The 17,612-nt window shown below is 35.5% G+C and overlaps 1 protein-coding gene across 1 annotated transcript in view; it reads left to right on the top strand.

The window, feature by feature from the left end:
- The window catches only part of SGCZ (sarcoglycan zeta), a 1,064,676-nt gene that overhangs the window by 470,435 nt on the left and 576,629 nt on the right, over window positions 1-17,612 (top strand). The window lies entirely within an intron of this gene.

Genomic DNA, 17,612 nt, shown 5'->3' with positions numbered 1-17,612 from the left:
ATGCAATCTGTTTTTCATATGCTGAGTCCCTTGTGAGTTCCTTAGATGAGATATATCATACAAAGGAATGTTCATTATTATTCTCATAATTTTTATTTATATCACTGTCACTATCATTAGTATCATCATTTGTATTTCTCCATCTGTGTTTCCTTGTTCCCTATAGTTTTCCTGGTATACTTTAGTTTTTACTAGAAACTGATTTCGTAGTTATATCTTCATTATTTTCCTAGTGCCTTCTTTCCACCTACCAGGTCACTGAGGTGTGTGTGTGCGAATATATCAGAAAGGATCCAAGTGTATTAAAAAAATCAACCAATATATGTATCTGTGTATGATGGTCAGGATTTAAGACCCATCCTGCTGCCAATGTAGTTTCTGGATATTCATCTGATTTACAAGAAGTACTTTGGTATTATTCCATCTGATAAGTGAATGCTCTGTTAGTGATCTCCACACTGATACCATGAACATTGGCCTCAGTGGGACAAGCAGAAACTCATTTCAAGTGGAAATTCTGTGAAGGATCAACATAGCGGTATTTTCTCCTCTCTCTGCAAGTGTTTTGTGATGTCATACTGCAAAAAGAGTAAATCATGTTCAAGGATCTCTTGATGTAACGTAAATGAATTTGTGTTTGTGGGACATGGTGACTGACTACAGCTTGGTTCTGGATCCTGATGGGGAAGGGATAATAGCTGATATGATGTTGGACTCAAGAAACTACACAATTTTTTTTAATTACTTTATTTTATTTTTTAAAACTTTCTATTTTATATTGGAGTATAACTAATGTTATAATAATATTAACAATGTTTTAATAGTTTCAGGTGCATAGCTAAGCATATCCATTCTCCCCAGAGCCCCTCCCATCCAGGCTGCCACATAGCACTCAGCAGACTTCCCTGTAGTGTACTGTAGGTCCTCGTTCATTATCCATTTTAAATATAGGCGTGTGTACATGTCCATCACAAGCTCTCTAACTATCCCCTGCCTGCACCCTTCCCCCTGGTAACCATAAGGGAAACTGCATAATGTTAACAGACAGTTATGTTAATGTCCTTGAATAAATGTTTATTTAAATATCACAAGGAGAAGGCAATGGCAACCCACTCCAGTACTTTTGACTGGAAAATCCCATGGATGGAGGAGCCTGGTAGGTTGTAGTCCATGGGGTCGCTAAGAGTTGGACACAGCTGATCAGCTTCACTCACTTTTCACGTTCATGCGTTGGAGAAGGGAATGGCAACCCACTCCAGTGTTCTTGCCTGGAGAATCCCAGGGGCGGGGGAGCCTGGTGGGCTGCCGTCTATGGGGTCGCACAGAGTTGGACAGGACTGAAGCAACTTAGCAGCAGCAGTAAATATCACAATAAAATTTTAGGCTTAGAGATATATTTGAATAGATAAAATATTGTTTTCTTTCTTTCTGTTCCCTGCAGTATTTAAATCATTCCTTGATATTGGGGTAAGCAATGAAAAGGAAGAGCTATTTCAGTTCAGTACATATTGCTATAGACACTACACAGAAGCTCAGTCAGAAAAAAATTATTGCAGTTCAGAGTCCCTAAATACATTTTCCTGAATGGTTCAGTCTTGGAAGAACACAGCCTTTTCTTCCTTCAGCATTTTCCTTTAGAGAACATTAATTAGAAGGTTGCATGTCAAAGGATTTTATAAAATCAGAAAAATCACACAGATAGCGTGAATCCTCATAATGTATAGGCAGGCATAGAAACTTCTAATGCAAAATGAAAGAAACAGAAGTCTGTTCTGCATATAGTACATCAGGAGTCCCTGGGCTCTGGAGTCTACTACCTGATTATCTGAGGTGGAACTGATGTAATGATAACAGAAACAAAGTGTACAATGAATGTGATGTGCTTAAATCATTCCAAAACCACCCCCCACCTCAGTCCATGGAACAATTGTCTTCTACAAAACCCCGTTCCTGGTGACAGAAAGCTTGGGGACTGCTGTGTACATAGAATTGAGATTCCACTATTTTTATTTTGTTACTATTATTTTTTTCTCTAGCTTTTCCCTCTATATTCACTTCTTAAATAGTAACTAAGATTTAAGTCATACAAAACATCATTCTTGTAGTGAGAAAAATCTAAATATGATTTAGACAGAGGCTGTACTCATGAAGAGTCTTTAGCTGTTTTCACTGTGCCTTGCATGGAATTCAGAACTACGGAGGTGTGTCAGAACCAGCCCGTGACTGCAAACTATGCCAGGACTGCTTGTTGAGACCCTTTGCTGTACTGTGACTATAGACATTCCATTCATGCCTAACTTCTCTATCGATATGCTAAATGATTTTCATTCAAAATAAAGAGAAGGGTGCTTAAAAAAAAATTCTGCTAGAAATTAGGACAGATTTTGGAATTATCTTCATTGTTTTGCTGCTGGGGAAATCATGATGCATTCTTAATCACATTCCTTTGTTTAACTGGTTAAATTATTCAATTTCTTTCTCCAGAAGGCTAGTGTAGAATCAACAGTGAGTGACTGTGAAATTGAAATAATGTGATGTTAATCCTCCAGTAATGGTATTATTTTTTCCTGAGTCCACTATAACCACTTTCTAGATTGATAATAATATATATTAATTAATAATAAATTAATAATATTAATTAATATAATAATAATAAATAATAGCTTCCTTATTATGTAAATTTACTTTAGAACTAAAGCAGACTATATATAAATGAAAACATATATCCCACAATGATAGCCTGAGTTTTCTTAAATGACTACAGGGAATTTCCAAAGGGTAAAGAATACTGCAGGGTCTTAGAGGCCTAAGCGCTAGAGTTTGACCAATGTCACTTTTGCTGTAGCTCAGAATCTCATGAGACAGAGAGGTGAAGGACTAGCCCAGATTCAAGAGGTAGAGAAACTCCATCAACATATTTACAGAAGAAGCTTCAAAATATTATTAAGAGAGATTAAGAGAAGTGTTTTAAAATACAATGCTGTATAATAGAATTTATGTAAAACTGGCTTGGAACTCAACATTAAAAAAAAAAAAATTATGGCATCCAGTCCCATCACGTCATGGCAAATTGAAGGGGAAAAAGTAGAAACAGTGACAGATTTGATTTTCTTAGGCTCAAAAATCACTCTGGATAGTGACTGCAGCCATGAACTTTAAAGATGCTTGCTCCTTGGAAGGAAAATTATGACAAACCTAGACAGCATATTAAAAAGCAGAGAGGTCACTTTGCCAACAAAGGTCTGTATAGTCAAAGCTACGGTTTTTCCAGTAGTCAGGTACAGATATCAGAGCTGGACCATAAAGATGACTGAGTACAGAAGAATTGATGCTTTTGAACTGTGGTGTTGAGAAGACTCTTGGACTGCAAGAAGATCAAACCAGTCAATCCTAAAGGAAATCAACTCTGAATATTCATTGGAAGAACTGTTGCTGAAGCTGACACTCAGTACTTCAGTCACGTAATGAGAAGAGCCAACTCATTGGAAAGGACACTAATTCTGGGGAAAACCGAAGGTAAAAGGAGAAGGGAGCTGCAGAGGATGAGATGGTTTGAAAGCATCACTGATGCAATAGATATGAATTTGAGCAATTTCCTCCTGGATATAGTGGAGGGCAAAGGATCCTGACGTGCTACAATGCATGGGGTCGCAGAGTTGGACATGGCTTAGCGACTGGATGACAAAAATAATAAAACATATATTTCTATACCTTTCTGTTGTTAAGTACAGGTTTTTTTTTTTTTTTTTCAAAATTAGCCTCTGAAAGAACTTATATTCTTCTCCAGATATTTCTTTTCTAATATGCTGTCTCTAAAACTTCCTTTGGTATTAAACCAAGTTGAGCTTAATGAAAACTATATTTTAAAAAAGAATTATTATTTTCCTGGTTAAACAAATACCTATTGAGTTTGTATAAGAGAGGAATTTTCTTACGTGCTGGGCTAAATTTGAGAAAACACAGTTCCAATCTTAAAAAGTTCATTATTCAGAAAATAGTTTCAATAGATGAATAAATAAATATAGTGTTTTGTATTACCACAGGGGCATATATAACCCTGTTAAACTATACCACAAGTAAGCCTAATAATAATTTTTATTTTCTATACTTAATATAGTTTCTTTAAAATAGGAATATTTTACATAAGAGTTGGTCAGAAAACAGTGAGTGAATATGATAATGATGTTGATCTTGTCTCCTCCAAGATTAAATGCCTCCTTTAAATGTTTGTCTTTTATTTTTTACTTTGATTTTATTTTTGCAGGTTAAGTCATAGGGCATAATTTCAGCTGTTTTATAGCAAAAGAATTTGGTGACTGATCTTTACCAAGGTTTTCTCTCTACTCTTTGTCTCATCATTTCTGTAAGCTTTTGTCATGCCATAAAATGCACTTGTTTACTGAGGCTTTTAGATAATTGTAATTTTATGTCTTCTGCTTAATAGGTTTATGTGTAACTGGTACTTTATTGTTGCACCACATTCTTCCCTGTAGGATATATGGAGGGGTAATATATTCATCCTGTCTACTTATCTGCCTTTCCATTCTGTGGGAGTCTCTGCCAGAAGACAGTGTGCGCTTGTCTATGAATGGATAAAGGGAGGAATTTATTTAGTTTCATTGCAGTAGAATTAAATTATATTTCAGGCTTCCAGTTACGAGTCTGTCTAGGCCTCATCACTATAGCATATGAGAAAATAAAATGCTTTATATATATTAATATTTTATAAAACAGAAGCTTGCCCTTTCAAAAAATTCAAAATGTAATCACTTTGATGGGAAATTTTATTCTACTTGCTTTATATTCCTATCATAAAATAAGGTTATTAGATATATTTGAAACTTCTTTTTTGATGACTCTGGGAGGGTGTAGGAAAATATACTCCAGGTCTCTACAATAAGTTAGGGGCATCATTTATTGAGGTTTTAGGGAAGGCTCATTCATAGGAACTTGTCAGAAACTATGAGACCCAGGGCATGATACCATATGTGAAATATTATGTACTTGGTATATATCTGGCACTTTGCTAGGCATTTTACATGTTATTTTTAGTCCACCTTGTCTTGAACATATTTTACAGTACTAGGAAATTGAAAGAATAGTATAGTACAATGACAACCCCTCACGAATTATCAACATTTTGCCACATTTTCTGTCTCTGAACCATTTGAAAGTAAACTATATGCATCATGGTTCCGCATCCATAAATCTTACCATAAAGTATTTTCTTAAGAAAAAGGATATCTTTCTATATGTCAGTAACAAGATTGTAATTCTCCTGTTTGTAGCAGTATTACAATATTGCCTAATTTTTAGTCCATATTCACATTTTTTAATATTTCAATTTTTCAATATTACTTAATTTTTAGTCCATATTCACATTTTTCTAACTGTTCTCAATTTTAAAAAAATTGGCGCAGGATCCAATGAAGCAACAAGCATTACATTTGTTTATGTGTTTAGTCTCCTTTAATCTAGAGCAGCTACCCCTACTCCCGTGATGTTTGTTTTTCTTGACAGTGACATTTTTGATGAGTTGAGGTCTGTTGCTTTTTAAAAACATCTCATATTTGTATGTATGGGCTTCCCTGGTGGCTCAAAAGGTAAAGAATCCACCTGCAATGCAGGAGACCTGGATTCAATCCCTGGTTGGGAAGATCCCCTGGAGAAGGGTATGGCTACCCTCTCCAATTTTCTTGCCTGGAGAATCCCATGGACAGAGGAGCCTGGTCGGCTACAGTCCATGGGGTTGCAAAGAGTCAGACATGACTGAAGTAACTTAGCATGCATATTGGATGTACTTTCTAATTTCTTCATGTGTAGATTCATTTTGGATTCATTTTGGCAACAATGCTATATTGGCTTACACTTACTTTTGTATCACATGAGGAGGAATTATATCTGTTTACTCCATTATTGAGGAGACTGTGAGTGATGGTTATTTTACTGTGTTAACCATAAAATTTCCTCATTTTAAGATCTGCATTTCCATCTGTAATTAAGAAGTGATCCCTTAATACTTTGCAATTGTGTCAGTATTTTTTCCCAATAATCTGTTTGTATTTTGTCTGAGTTCTAATATTACACCTATATTCAGTATCTGATGTTTTTCCTGTGAAGAAATGCTTTATCCTCCCCCTCCCAAATCTCAAGTTTGATTAGGGGGAATTATTTAAAGTATCTCCTGTGTGCTTGATGATATGTTCCATTTTGAAATATTTGCTTACTTTCTATTTAAGTATTCAGTCATTTTTTGATGGGAAAAAATTTTATTTTCTTATACTTCTATACTGACCTGAAATTACCCACTTTTCCAAGAACATTTGATAAGTAATAGTATTTAGATATTAATGTCTGGACACTGGATATACTCATTGCTGCTTGAGTTTCATTTCTTCAAGGTACTTTAATGGATGGTTCTGGGAAGATGTCTATATTCTAAGAGTTAAAAACAACTTCAAAGAACTCTTGAGCTGTACAAAATGATAGTACATTATGCTTACTGCAGCTCAAATCCAGCATCATAGGGTTTTTCATCACCTTTCTCTTGAGGTAGGTATGTATTTTTCCCCAAAATGAAACCCATATTCCCCAACTATCTTATCTATACTCATTTATAATACCCAGCATATTTTCAGTGTTAAAGACTGCTTTGTAGAGGCTACCTAGAACTAAAGTTATATGGAGCTATTAGGTAATTCTCTCCTTTTGTAGTTTAAATCTTACTTCTTATGGGTAGGTATTAAACTGTCACTGAATTTTCTTCATACCTGCTCTGTGGTATTACTACATCCCCAAGTTTCTACCGGTGTTCTCCATACTTAATGTATGTGGTAAGCAAATATCAACTAAACTGCGAATTATTCTTCCAAGTTCTTTGGTCTACAGCTTAGTATCTCCTCTGCAGACATCCAAATAGCTAAGAACATCATGTGCTTACTACCCAGATGGAGGAGAGTTTCTGAGATAAAAGCATCCCAAGACTGAGAGCTGAAGGTTATGAAGGCACAAGAATTCAACTGTGCTTGTTAAGTGAACAGATGTGATGGATTTGGGGGTTCTGTCCTGGCTTCAACCCTGGAGAATGATCTCTTCTGCACTATTAGGTTGGAAAGACACTGGACTGCTTTTTGGTCCAAAATTTGGCTATATTGAATCATATTTCACAGGCTTATAATAGCATATAATGCTTCTAGAGGCTGAAATCAGGGCTTTCCTAAGAACTGGCAGGCAGAGCAATCTCAGAGACAGTGTTAACCAGCATCTCACTATAGAGGAAAACTGAACATATCAATCATAGTTTGAAGAACTTAGGGTATCAGTAACTAACTTATATAACTTTTTAAAACTGATAAAGATGGTTTTTATTTTCACACTTACTATGTTGGAGATATATGGTGTTATCTAACCTATATTTGTTGTTGCTGTTCAGTCTCTAAATCAAGTAGCCTATTTACAAACCCATGGATGCAGCACACCAGGCTTCCTTGTCCATCAGTATCACCTGGAGTTTGCTCAAATTCATGTCCCTTGTATTGGTGACCCTATACAAACTTCTTGTCTTCTGTTGCCCCTTTCTCCTCCTGCCCTTAGTCTTTCCCAGCATCAGGGTCTTTTCCAATGAAATGACTTTTTGCACCAGGTGGCCAAAGTATTGGAGGTTCAACTTCATCATCAGTCCTTCCAATGAATATTCAGGGTTGATTCCCTTTAGGATTGACTAGTTTGACCTCCTTGCAGTCAAAGGACTCTTAAGAATCTTTTCTAGCAACATAATTAGAAAGCATCAATTCTTCAGTGGTCAGCCTTCTTTGTGGTCCAACTGTCATATCCCCATATGACTACTAGAAAAATCATAGCTTTGACTATACGGACCTTTGTCAGAAAAGAAATGTCTCTGCTTTTTAATACACTGTCTAGGTTTGTCAAAGGAGCAAGTGTCTTTTAATTTCATGACTACCGTCACCATCCTCAGTGATTTTGGATCCCAAGAAAAGCAATCTATCTCTGTTTCCACTTTTCTCCCTTCTATTTGCTATTACACGGTGGGACCAGATGCCATATCTTACTTTTTTGAGTGTTGAGTTTTAAGTCTGCTTTTTCACTCTCCTCTTTCACCTTCATCAAGCAGGTCTTTATTTAGTTCCTCTTTGCTTTCTGCCAGTGAAGTGGTATCATCTGCATATCTAAGAATATTGATATTTCTCCCAGCAGTCTTGATTCCAGCTTGAGCTTCATCCAGCCCAACATTTCACATGATGTACTCTGCATAGAAGTTAAAAAAGTAAGATTAAAATATACAGCCTTGTGGTACTCCTATCCTAAGTTTGAACCAATCCTTTGTTCCATGTCTAGTTCTAATAGTTGCTTCTTGACCTACATATAGGTTTCTCATGAGGCAGGAAAGGTGGTCTGGTATTCCCATCTCTTTAAGAATTTTCCACAGTTTATTGTGATCCAAACAGTGATCCAAACAGTGATCCAAACTTAAGCGTAGTCAATGAAGCAGAAATAGATATTTTTCTGGAGTCCTCTTGCTTTTCCCATGATCCAATAAATGTTGGCAATTTGATCTCTGGTTCCTCTGCCTTTTATAAATCAGTTGTAGAGTTGGAAATTCTCAGTTCACAAAGTGCTGAACCTGTGGCTGATTCATGTTGATGTATGGCAAAAAATACCACAATATTGTAAAGTAATTAGCCTCCAATTAAAATAATTTAAAATTTAAGAAAAAATAAAGATTTTGAGCATTACTATGCTACTATGTGAAATGAGTGCAATTGTGCAGTAGTTTGAACATTCTTTGGCATTGCCCTTCTTTCGGATTGGAATTATAACTGACTTTTTCCAGTCCTGTGATCACTGCTGAGTTTTCCAAATTTGTTGACATATTGAGTACAGCACTTTAACAGTATCGTCTTTTAGACTGTTAAATAGCTCAGCTGGAATTCCATCACCTCCACTGTCTTTGTAATAATGCTTCCTAAGGCCAACTTGACATCCCACTCTAGGATGTCTGGCTGTAGGTGAGTAATCATAGCATCCTGATTGTCTGGGTCAAGATCGTTTTGTACAGTTCTTCTGTGTATTCTTGCACCTCTTCTTAATCTCTTCTGTTTCTATTAGGTCCTTACTGTTTTTTCCTTTACCATGCCCATCCTTGCATGAAATACTCCCTTGATCTCTTCAGTTTTCTTAAATAGAGCTCTGTCTTTCCCATTCTATTGTTCTCTATTGCTTTGCATTGTTCACTTAAGAAGGCTTTCTTATATCTCCTTGCTGTTCTTTGGAACTCTGCATTCAGTTGGATGTATCTGCCTTTCTCCTTTGCCTTTCACTTCTTTTCTTTTCTCATATATTAATAAAGCCTCCTCGACAGCCACTTTGCCTTCAAGCATTTCTTTTTCTTGGGGATGTTTTGGTCAGAGCCTCCTGTACAGTATTACAAACCTCCGTCCATTTTTCTTCAGGCCCTCTGTCTACCAGATCTAATCCCTTGAATCTGTTTGTCACCTCCACTGTATCATCATAAGAGATTTGATTTAGGTCTTATCTAAATGGCCTAGTGGATTTCCCTACTCTCTTCAATTTAAGTCTGAATTTTTCAGTAACAATCTCATGACCTGAGCCACAGTCAGCTCCACATCTTGTGTTTACTGACAGTATAGAGCTTCTCCATCTTTAGCTGCAAATAATATAATCAGTCTGATTTCAGTCTTCACCATCTGGTCATGTTCACATGTAGAGTCATTTCTTATGTTGTTGAAAGTTGGTGTTTACACAGTAAATGCCACCTGCTTCATTTTGTACTCCAAGGCCAAACCTGCTTGCTACTCTGAGTATCTGTTGACTTCCTACTTTTGCATTCCAGTCACCTATAATAAAAGGACATCTTTTTTTGGGTGTTAGTTCTAGGAGGTCCTGTAGGTCTTCATAGAACCATTCAACTTCATCTTCTTTGACATTATTGTTGGGGGCATTGACTTGGATTACTGTGATTTTGAATGTTTTGCCTTGGAGAAGAACCACGATCATTGGGTCATTTTTTAGATTGCACTCTAGTAGTGCATTTCAGACTCTTGTTGACTATGAAGGCTACTCCATTTCTTCTAAGGGATTCTTGCCCACAATTATCTGAATTAAATTCATCCATTCAGGTCCATTTTATTTCACTGATTCTTAAGATGTTGATATGCACTCTTGCCATCTCCTATTCGACCACTTGCAATTTACCTTGATTCATGGATCTAACATTTCAGGTTCTTATGTAATATTATTCTTTACAGCATCAGACTTTCACCACCAGACACATTCACAACTGAACATCATTTTTGCTTTGGCCCAGCCTCTTCATTTTTTCTGCAGCTTTTTTTCTGCTCTTCCCCAGTAGCATATTGGACACCTTTGGACCTGGGATGCTCATCTTCCAGTGTCATATCTTTTTTGTATTTTCTTACTCTTCATAGGGTTCTCGAGGCAAGAATACTGGAGTGGGTTTGCCATTCCCTCCTCCAGTGGATGACATTTTGTCAGAACTCTCCACCAGGACCCGTCTGTCTTGGGTGGTTCTGCCAGGCATTTCTTATAGCTTCATTGAGTTAAGCAAGCCCCTTTGCCATGACAAGGCTATGATCCACAACGGGGATCTAATCTATATATTAAACTGCAAATTAAATGTTATTGATCCTTTATTGTATATGTGTCAGATGATCAGAGAGGTTCACAAATTTGTAAGGTCACAAAGCTAGTAATGGCAAAGATTAAATCTGAATTACAATTTCCTAACTTCAAACCCCATTTCCTAACTTCTCCACCATACCCACTGATTATTCTTTTGAATACAGAAATATATAAGTGCAAAGCCCACTGATGATAACTTATTCATAGTTCATCATTTATCATAAAGATCAAAATAAACTGGATATTCACTTATCCTGCAAATGAACATAATAAACTTTATAGAGGACAGAGTGAACACTGAGTTTAACAAATCATAGGGTGGGAAATCCCTGAATATTTTTTCATATTTTTGATTTGCCTTAATTTTATCTTGATACTAGCAACTAGTTATGGAATCTGATTGTAGTTGTATTACATTAAGATAACTCTCAAATTGCTGTGTGATGTTCTACCTTACTCATTCAGCATATATAGTACACTTTGTTGTTATTCAGTCACTAGTTCATGTCCAACTCTTTGCAACCCCATGGACTACAGCACATCAGGCTTCTCTTTCCTCCACTACTTCTCGGAGTTTGCTCAAAGTCATATCCATTGAGTCGGTAATGCTATTTAACCATCACATCCTGCACTATCCCCTTCTTCTTTTGCCTTCAGCCTTTCCCAGTATTAGGGTCTGTTCCAATGAGCTGGTTCTTCACGTTAGGTGGCCAAAGGATTGGAACTTCAGCTTCAGCATCAGTCCTTCCAATGAATATTCAGGGTTTCTTTCCTATGGGATTTTTCAGGCAAGAATACTGGAGTGGACTGCCATTTCCTCCAGGGGATCTTCCCAACCCAGAGATTGAACCTGTATACCCTGTGTCTCCTGCATTGCAGGCAGATTCTTCACCTGCTGAGTCATCAGGAAAGCCCCTTTAATATACTAGGTTCAGAACTAATCACTTGGCATAAATTAAATCACTAACCTCACAATACATCTGTAAGATGGGAATTATTATTTTCATTTTACATGTGAGGAAACTGAGGCTCAGTGAAGTTAATAACTTGCTATCAAATAGCATTATGAGCATCTGATCCTGTTTATATCTCATTTTATACAGTCCTCCTCTGTGAGATTATATTGCTTTCTGGTCAATATAATTTTTTTAATTGCTTAAAAATAGGAAGTTGCATTTTATAATCAGATAATTCATTCAAAGTATTTATTTACAAATATATACTCTTAGCTGTGACCTGAATCAAAATCTTATGATAATTAATTTGGGAAGATAAAAGAGGTAAAATACTCATTTTGTTTCTGAACAATAATTCAAATCGGATACATTGGTGCGTGTGTGCATGTGTGTGTGTATGTATATGAAAAACTATTCTGTCAACAAAGATTCATAATATATCTACTCTGTGCTTGACAACTACTCTAGGCCCTGGAAAGGAAGAAAGCCGTTACAACACCTTTTTCCTCATGAAGCTTACATTCTGTATGTTGTATAACACTGATCTATAAGCAAGAAACTTGGAGGTTCAATAGGTATGACTTAGTCTTGATGTGAGTGTGGCAGTGGCAATTTTTAGGTTAAAGTATTGACCCAAAGAAGAAATTACACCACTGACCTCTAAGAAGAACTCTATTTTACATTATTTATTCTAGTTAGATAAAAAGGATCTAACACACCTTGGATTACATTGATAAACTATGACAATACGTCCTATCACCAGATTCAAGGTATCATGATTGTGCCCTACCAGAACTTATAAAAAGTCAGATTTTTGCCTTCTTTCAGGAAAAAATGGTCTGCCACAGTTTTGTACGAGATCAAGACTTCTGGGTTGGAGACAAGGTGCTTTATTACTCAGAAACAGCAAGCTGTATGATCTTCATGTTTATACTGTTCTCTGTGTCTCCCAAGTCCCGTGGGGGCCATGGGCAAGAAGCCCCAAGCAGAGGAGTGAAGGGTTTTCATTAGAGTCGAGGGATCTTGAGCTTAAGAAACGCAATCTCTGAAAGAGATCACAAGCCACGTATGCCCTAGTGGGAATTATTTCTTTATTATATTGGACAGTTGAAAAAAATCCTGCCCCAGAGGGAAGGGAGACACTACCTCTATCTTCTAAGGTTTACTAATATACAAATATCTTTAAATATTTACTCTTCAAGAGAGGACATCAGTGTTTCTGCCCATAAAATGAAAAGAAAAGAAAGTGATCCACAGAGTATTGTCTTCCAGTATTTTCCCTTCTCTACCACCAGTTTTTCATGACTTGAAAATGAACTGTTACTAAAAGTAACTACTTGTAGATATTACATATAAGGGAAGAATGGCATATTTAGATTACATATGGAATGGGACTGGTCATCATGTGTCTAATTTATAGGTGAGGAAAGTGAGGTTCATAGAGGTACATTTATGACTCATTCCACAGATAATAAATTTCAGTGCCAAAATTTAATCCCAAATGTTTTCAGTAATCAAAATAATTCAGTATTCAGAATGTAAATATATCTTTGCAATCTCTAGCATAAATATAACTGTTCAGTGCTAGAAAACAAGGTTTTCAAAATTTCATGTTAATGTGACATCTACATCTATTTGGCATTCACCCACCTCATCAGCTTTCACCCGAGAAAAACTTTCCATTATGTAGTTCAGTCTGTTGAAAAATATGCTGGCCTGAACCTCCTCTGGCAACCTCTTAGAGAAATTGGTGGTGGTCTCTTCAGGGCAAACTGCTTATGGATATTCTAGCCCTAGAGTTATAAATGTGTTTAGATTAGACACATCTCCAAGTCATTAAAAGAGTCTTAGATCAAAGCAGGGCATAATAGCATCACGTGGGTATTGTGGTAGAAGAGCTTTTATTTTTTACAGCACAATAAGATTTTTTTAATGAGTTTGGCAAACATTCAAATGTCTTTAGTAAGCATATCAGCATTATTTTAAATATGAATATGATATTTTAACTGGGAGCATTTCAATATAATATTTAAGGTTGTCACAAGCTTTTAAAAGTTCTTTGTTAGAGTAATTTTCTGTGTATGAATTCTTAAATCTCTCTTTCCAGCTGACCAAAATTCATGCAATTACATATTTGAATTAATGAAGACCATGAAAGCACTGTGACAGAATAATTATCTTTAATTATACTAATTACATAAATGGATAAAAATTAATGATTAGGGCATTACTCTGAAAATAATAGCTTTGTATTAATGATTGGATCTTCTTGCAACTTACCTTCACCATCCCCCCTACTTCTTATAACCTACATTTGACATCTAAAAGTTTAAGAAAAAATTTGAACTCAAATTCCTCCAAATATGCCCCGAGTTTCTATGTTTTTTTCAATTCACTGAGATGACTCAGGTTACCAGATTTAGCAAATAAGACTACAGGGCCCTCAGTTACACTTGAATTTCAGATGAACAGTGAAGAAGCTTTGTAGTATAAATAAATCCCAAACATTGCAACATTAGAGATGATTCCTAAAGGCAATATACTCAGTAACTGTTAGCCGGATATGTTTTTAGAGGGTATATAACTAGTACTGTGTCCATTATGCCCACTGGATATTAGGAGAAGTTGTAAAAATTTTATGGAAATTTGAATTAGCCCCAGAGGTAAATATTTAATGTTTAAACTGTAAAAATAAGTTGCCAGTTGCACACTACAAAGGTTAAATGAGGGTTAATGCAATTCTTTGGTTATAAAATCCACTCATATGATTTTTTTTTAAATGATGTTTGTATTCCAGTGCATACATTATTAAGGCTGGTGAATGAATTTGAGGATGTATACTTTCCTCCAATCTAGGTTTAAAAAGGACAGATATTTTTATGATTTTCATCGATTAACACAAGTTAAATCCCCACAAGTCTTTATCAAACAGCAGTTCTATCATCATACTGTTAATTGACAAGGTCCTTAAATTATGTATCTAATAGTGTTGTACAGCAATTTCTTCCTTTATTTACTTAGTATAAATGAATATTCAGGGATTAGGGTATTCCTATCCTGCTCTGATTATTTGGTGAAGGTAAAAAAAAAAAAAGCCATAAATCATATCATTATTTCTGGGCATAAGAATGATTTGTTTGCATAGCAGAATCTGAAATCTTGAAACACAAAACTGCATCTCCCCCTCAATCTGAGAGCAGCTGTGCTTGTCATGAAGCGGAGTTATCCTCCATGCATTGTGCATTCAGATACACCGGAAACTCTGTTGCAAAGTGAAAAACCACTTAGGAGCTAATGATTTTCTTAGAAAAATGTTTCAAATTGCAAGTTTTTAAATGAAAAGGAGAATTGTTTCAGAGTCAAGTCTTCATCACTGCTTTTTTCTTCAGATCCTGGGCCCTGGGCCTTATTGTGAAATTCTAACCTTTCTGCCCTTTAAAATAGCCCTGAAGCCTTGTATTAAGGCACCTCTGCGGACTTTCACTAATGCGGGTTTAAGCACTGTGGTGTCCTTTATCAAGGAGAGCTGACACACTTCCAAAGCTGTCACAACTGGCTAACTCTGGTCCTGTTCATACGGGATTAATTGGCCATGGGTGCTGGTGAGCTGAAATACTGTCATAGTGGCTGTAGATCTGTCACTTTGATACACAAGGTAATCAAGTCCAGTAATAGACTCTCCATGAATGTTAATAGCTTACCTAAGCAAGAAATCATTAGAGGCCGTTTACTCCATGTCATGTGGAAGAACATAGTCTGGACTTTTAGTTAAAGATCAATTTGATATTTTGTGGCATAAACTTTGTTTCCAAAACTGTACTAAAATATCAAATATACTCTGGTTGTTTTGAGACTGACTACAAAGGGAATGGAGCTTTAAGATACTAAGCTTCTGAAAAATAGTCTCAAACTGAAAAGTAAAATAGAGTTTTTTTCTAAGTTCTTTTTTTATATTTTTCTTTTTTTGTTAAGGGTTCAAACAAAGACACTTTACTTTGCACTTGTCTCCAGGTTTCTTTGCAGAGATAACTTGGTTTCTCAGGTATGAAATATTTCCAGAACATTTAGTATTTATTTGCAAATAGAGTTTTATATAATATACATGTAAATAGATTTATGTATTTTATATGAATTTGATTATAGTATGCTTTTATTCAGCAGCATTTGGTTGTCAGTGTATGTAGATATACTGCCTTCTAATAGATGCATGATACTCCCCAAAAACGTGTACTTGATTTTTTAAAAATATTAATTGCATTTCAACTGTAAAAAACTTTTTATAAGATAATAAAAAAGGGAGAAATTAATTATTTAATGTCAAGGTTTCTTATTTGAAATACTATTTGACTCTGCAGTTACCACATATTTTAATGTATAAGGCAGAGCTTACTGTAGCATTGCACGATATCCAAGGCACTGAATCTTAAATATGAAATTTCACAAACTTTGATTGGTATCCTAGATTTCTCAGGAATGATTAAACTTCTAGTTGGGTATCACTTGAGAATATGTGTTTCTGGTTTCTTGGAAGAGAGGGGAGAATGCTAAAACTCTAAATTGATCAGACAAGAAGCTGACTTGGCTGAAAAAGGAATTTCAGCTTTTTTAACAGAGTTGAGGAATATGGATAATCCCAAAGTATATAGAAAAAGCTTTGAGAACTGCCAAAGAACTCCTGAGATTAACCCCCACGAGTGTTATTCTCTTAAGCACCACACCATACAGGAAGAACTTGCAAGACCTTGGCACGTATTCTACACACAAGCTTTGGTAAGCCAGGTGAATGACTGTTACATCTGTACTATAATAAAGAATTTAAGACAATATTAATTAAAATGTTGTTTGGAAACAAAAGTTACTGGAAGTGGGCATAATGGATATATAGAAATATTTCTATATAATCCATAGAAAGAGAACATTCTTGTATATCTCTCCTAGAATTGCCAGGAGAATTGATACTCAAAGCATTTTCACACTTAAATTAACACATTTAAAGCAATTAGTATGGAAAGGTTTGTTGTAGTTGCTTACTAAATTATGATTTCCATTTGGTAGTTACCACTCAGTTGATATATCATTAAAAATGAACACATATTTTCATAAAAAAATAATAAAATCAAATTTGTAGCCACTTGCTAGAGATTGTAATGTTTATTAACAAAATGATATTTATTTTTAGGTTCTGATTACATTTTGACCTACAATTCTTTGTGATTTAATTGTTTAGTATTATTATGGAACCAAAAACTTCTTCATTCTCTCTGTTGCACTCAGAGGTTGTATGGAAAGCTATCCCAGCTACATTTTTATGTAACAGGCAATGATTGTTTAAGAAAAGATTTATATTACAAAGGTCAGACCTCTCTGAAGCTTATATTCCATGAACCTTCAGGTGTAAGTGGAGCAGAAGAAAGAATGTCTCTGCTGGTTCCATCTATATCTCTATTTTAGAAAGCCAGGAAGGCCTGGAAGTAGCCCACAAAGATGGTGGCACCTGGGAAGCATGGCACCTGAGTAGAAAGAGCTATAGTTGAAGAGAGATGACATGATGAATTGGATGGTGAGTTAATAAGTGCAGCAGGAGATAAAGACTTAGATGTGCTTGCAACATGTGGATGTGATTTTGTTATCTCAAACAAAGATATCCAGAAGTGATTCCATTATCTCAAACAGATAAAGTAAATATTCTGCCATTTCACATGTTAGAAATAGTGACATATTATTGGAGTCTTATGCTTATCAGTGTGATACTCTTTATTCTTGGCTTTTTACAGCTTGTGAGATTTCGTGAAATAGTATTAACATCAGAACAATTCCAAATACATCTGAATGTTTATAGAGTGTTTTAGTTATGTCTTCACCCATTTGAGTCAAAGATTTATTTTTTTTTAACACAAAAAGTAATTTTTCTGTTACTGTTTACTAATCAACTTGCATAAATAGGAGAGATCTGAAAATAAAGAAAATGAATAAAAC

The sequence above is a fragment of the Odocoileus virginianus genome, chromosome 32, assembly GCF_023699985.2.
Source record: "Odocoileus virginianus isolate 20LAN1187 ecotype Illinois chromosome 32, Ovbor_1.2, whole genome shotgun sequence".
NCBI classification, from domain to species: Eukaryota; Metazoa; Chordata; class Mammalia; order Artiodactyla; family Cervidae; genus Odocoileus; species Odocoileus virginianus.
Note: the sequence above shows the minus strand (reverse complement) of the source record. Positions and strands in the feature narration are given on the sequence as shown.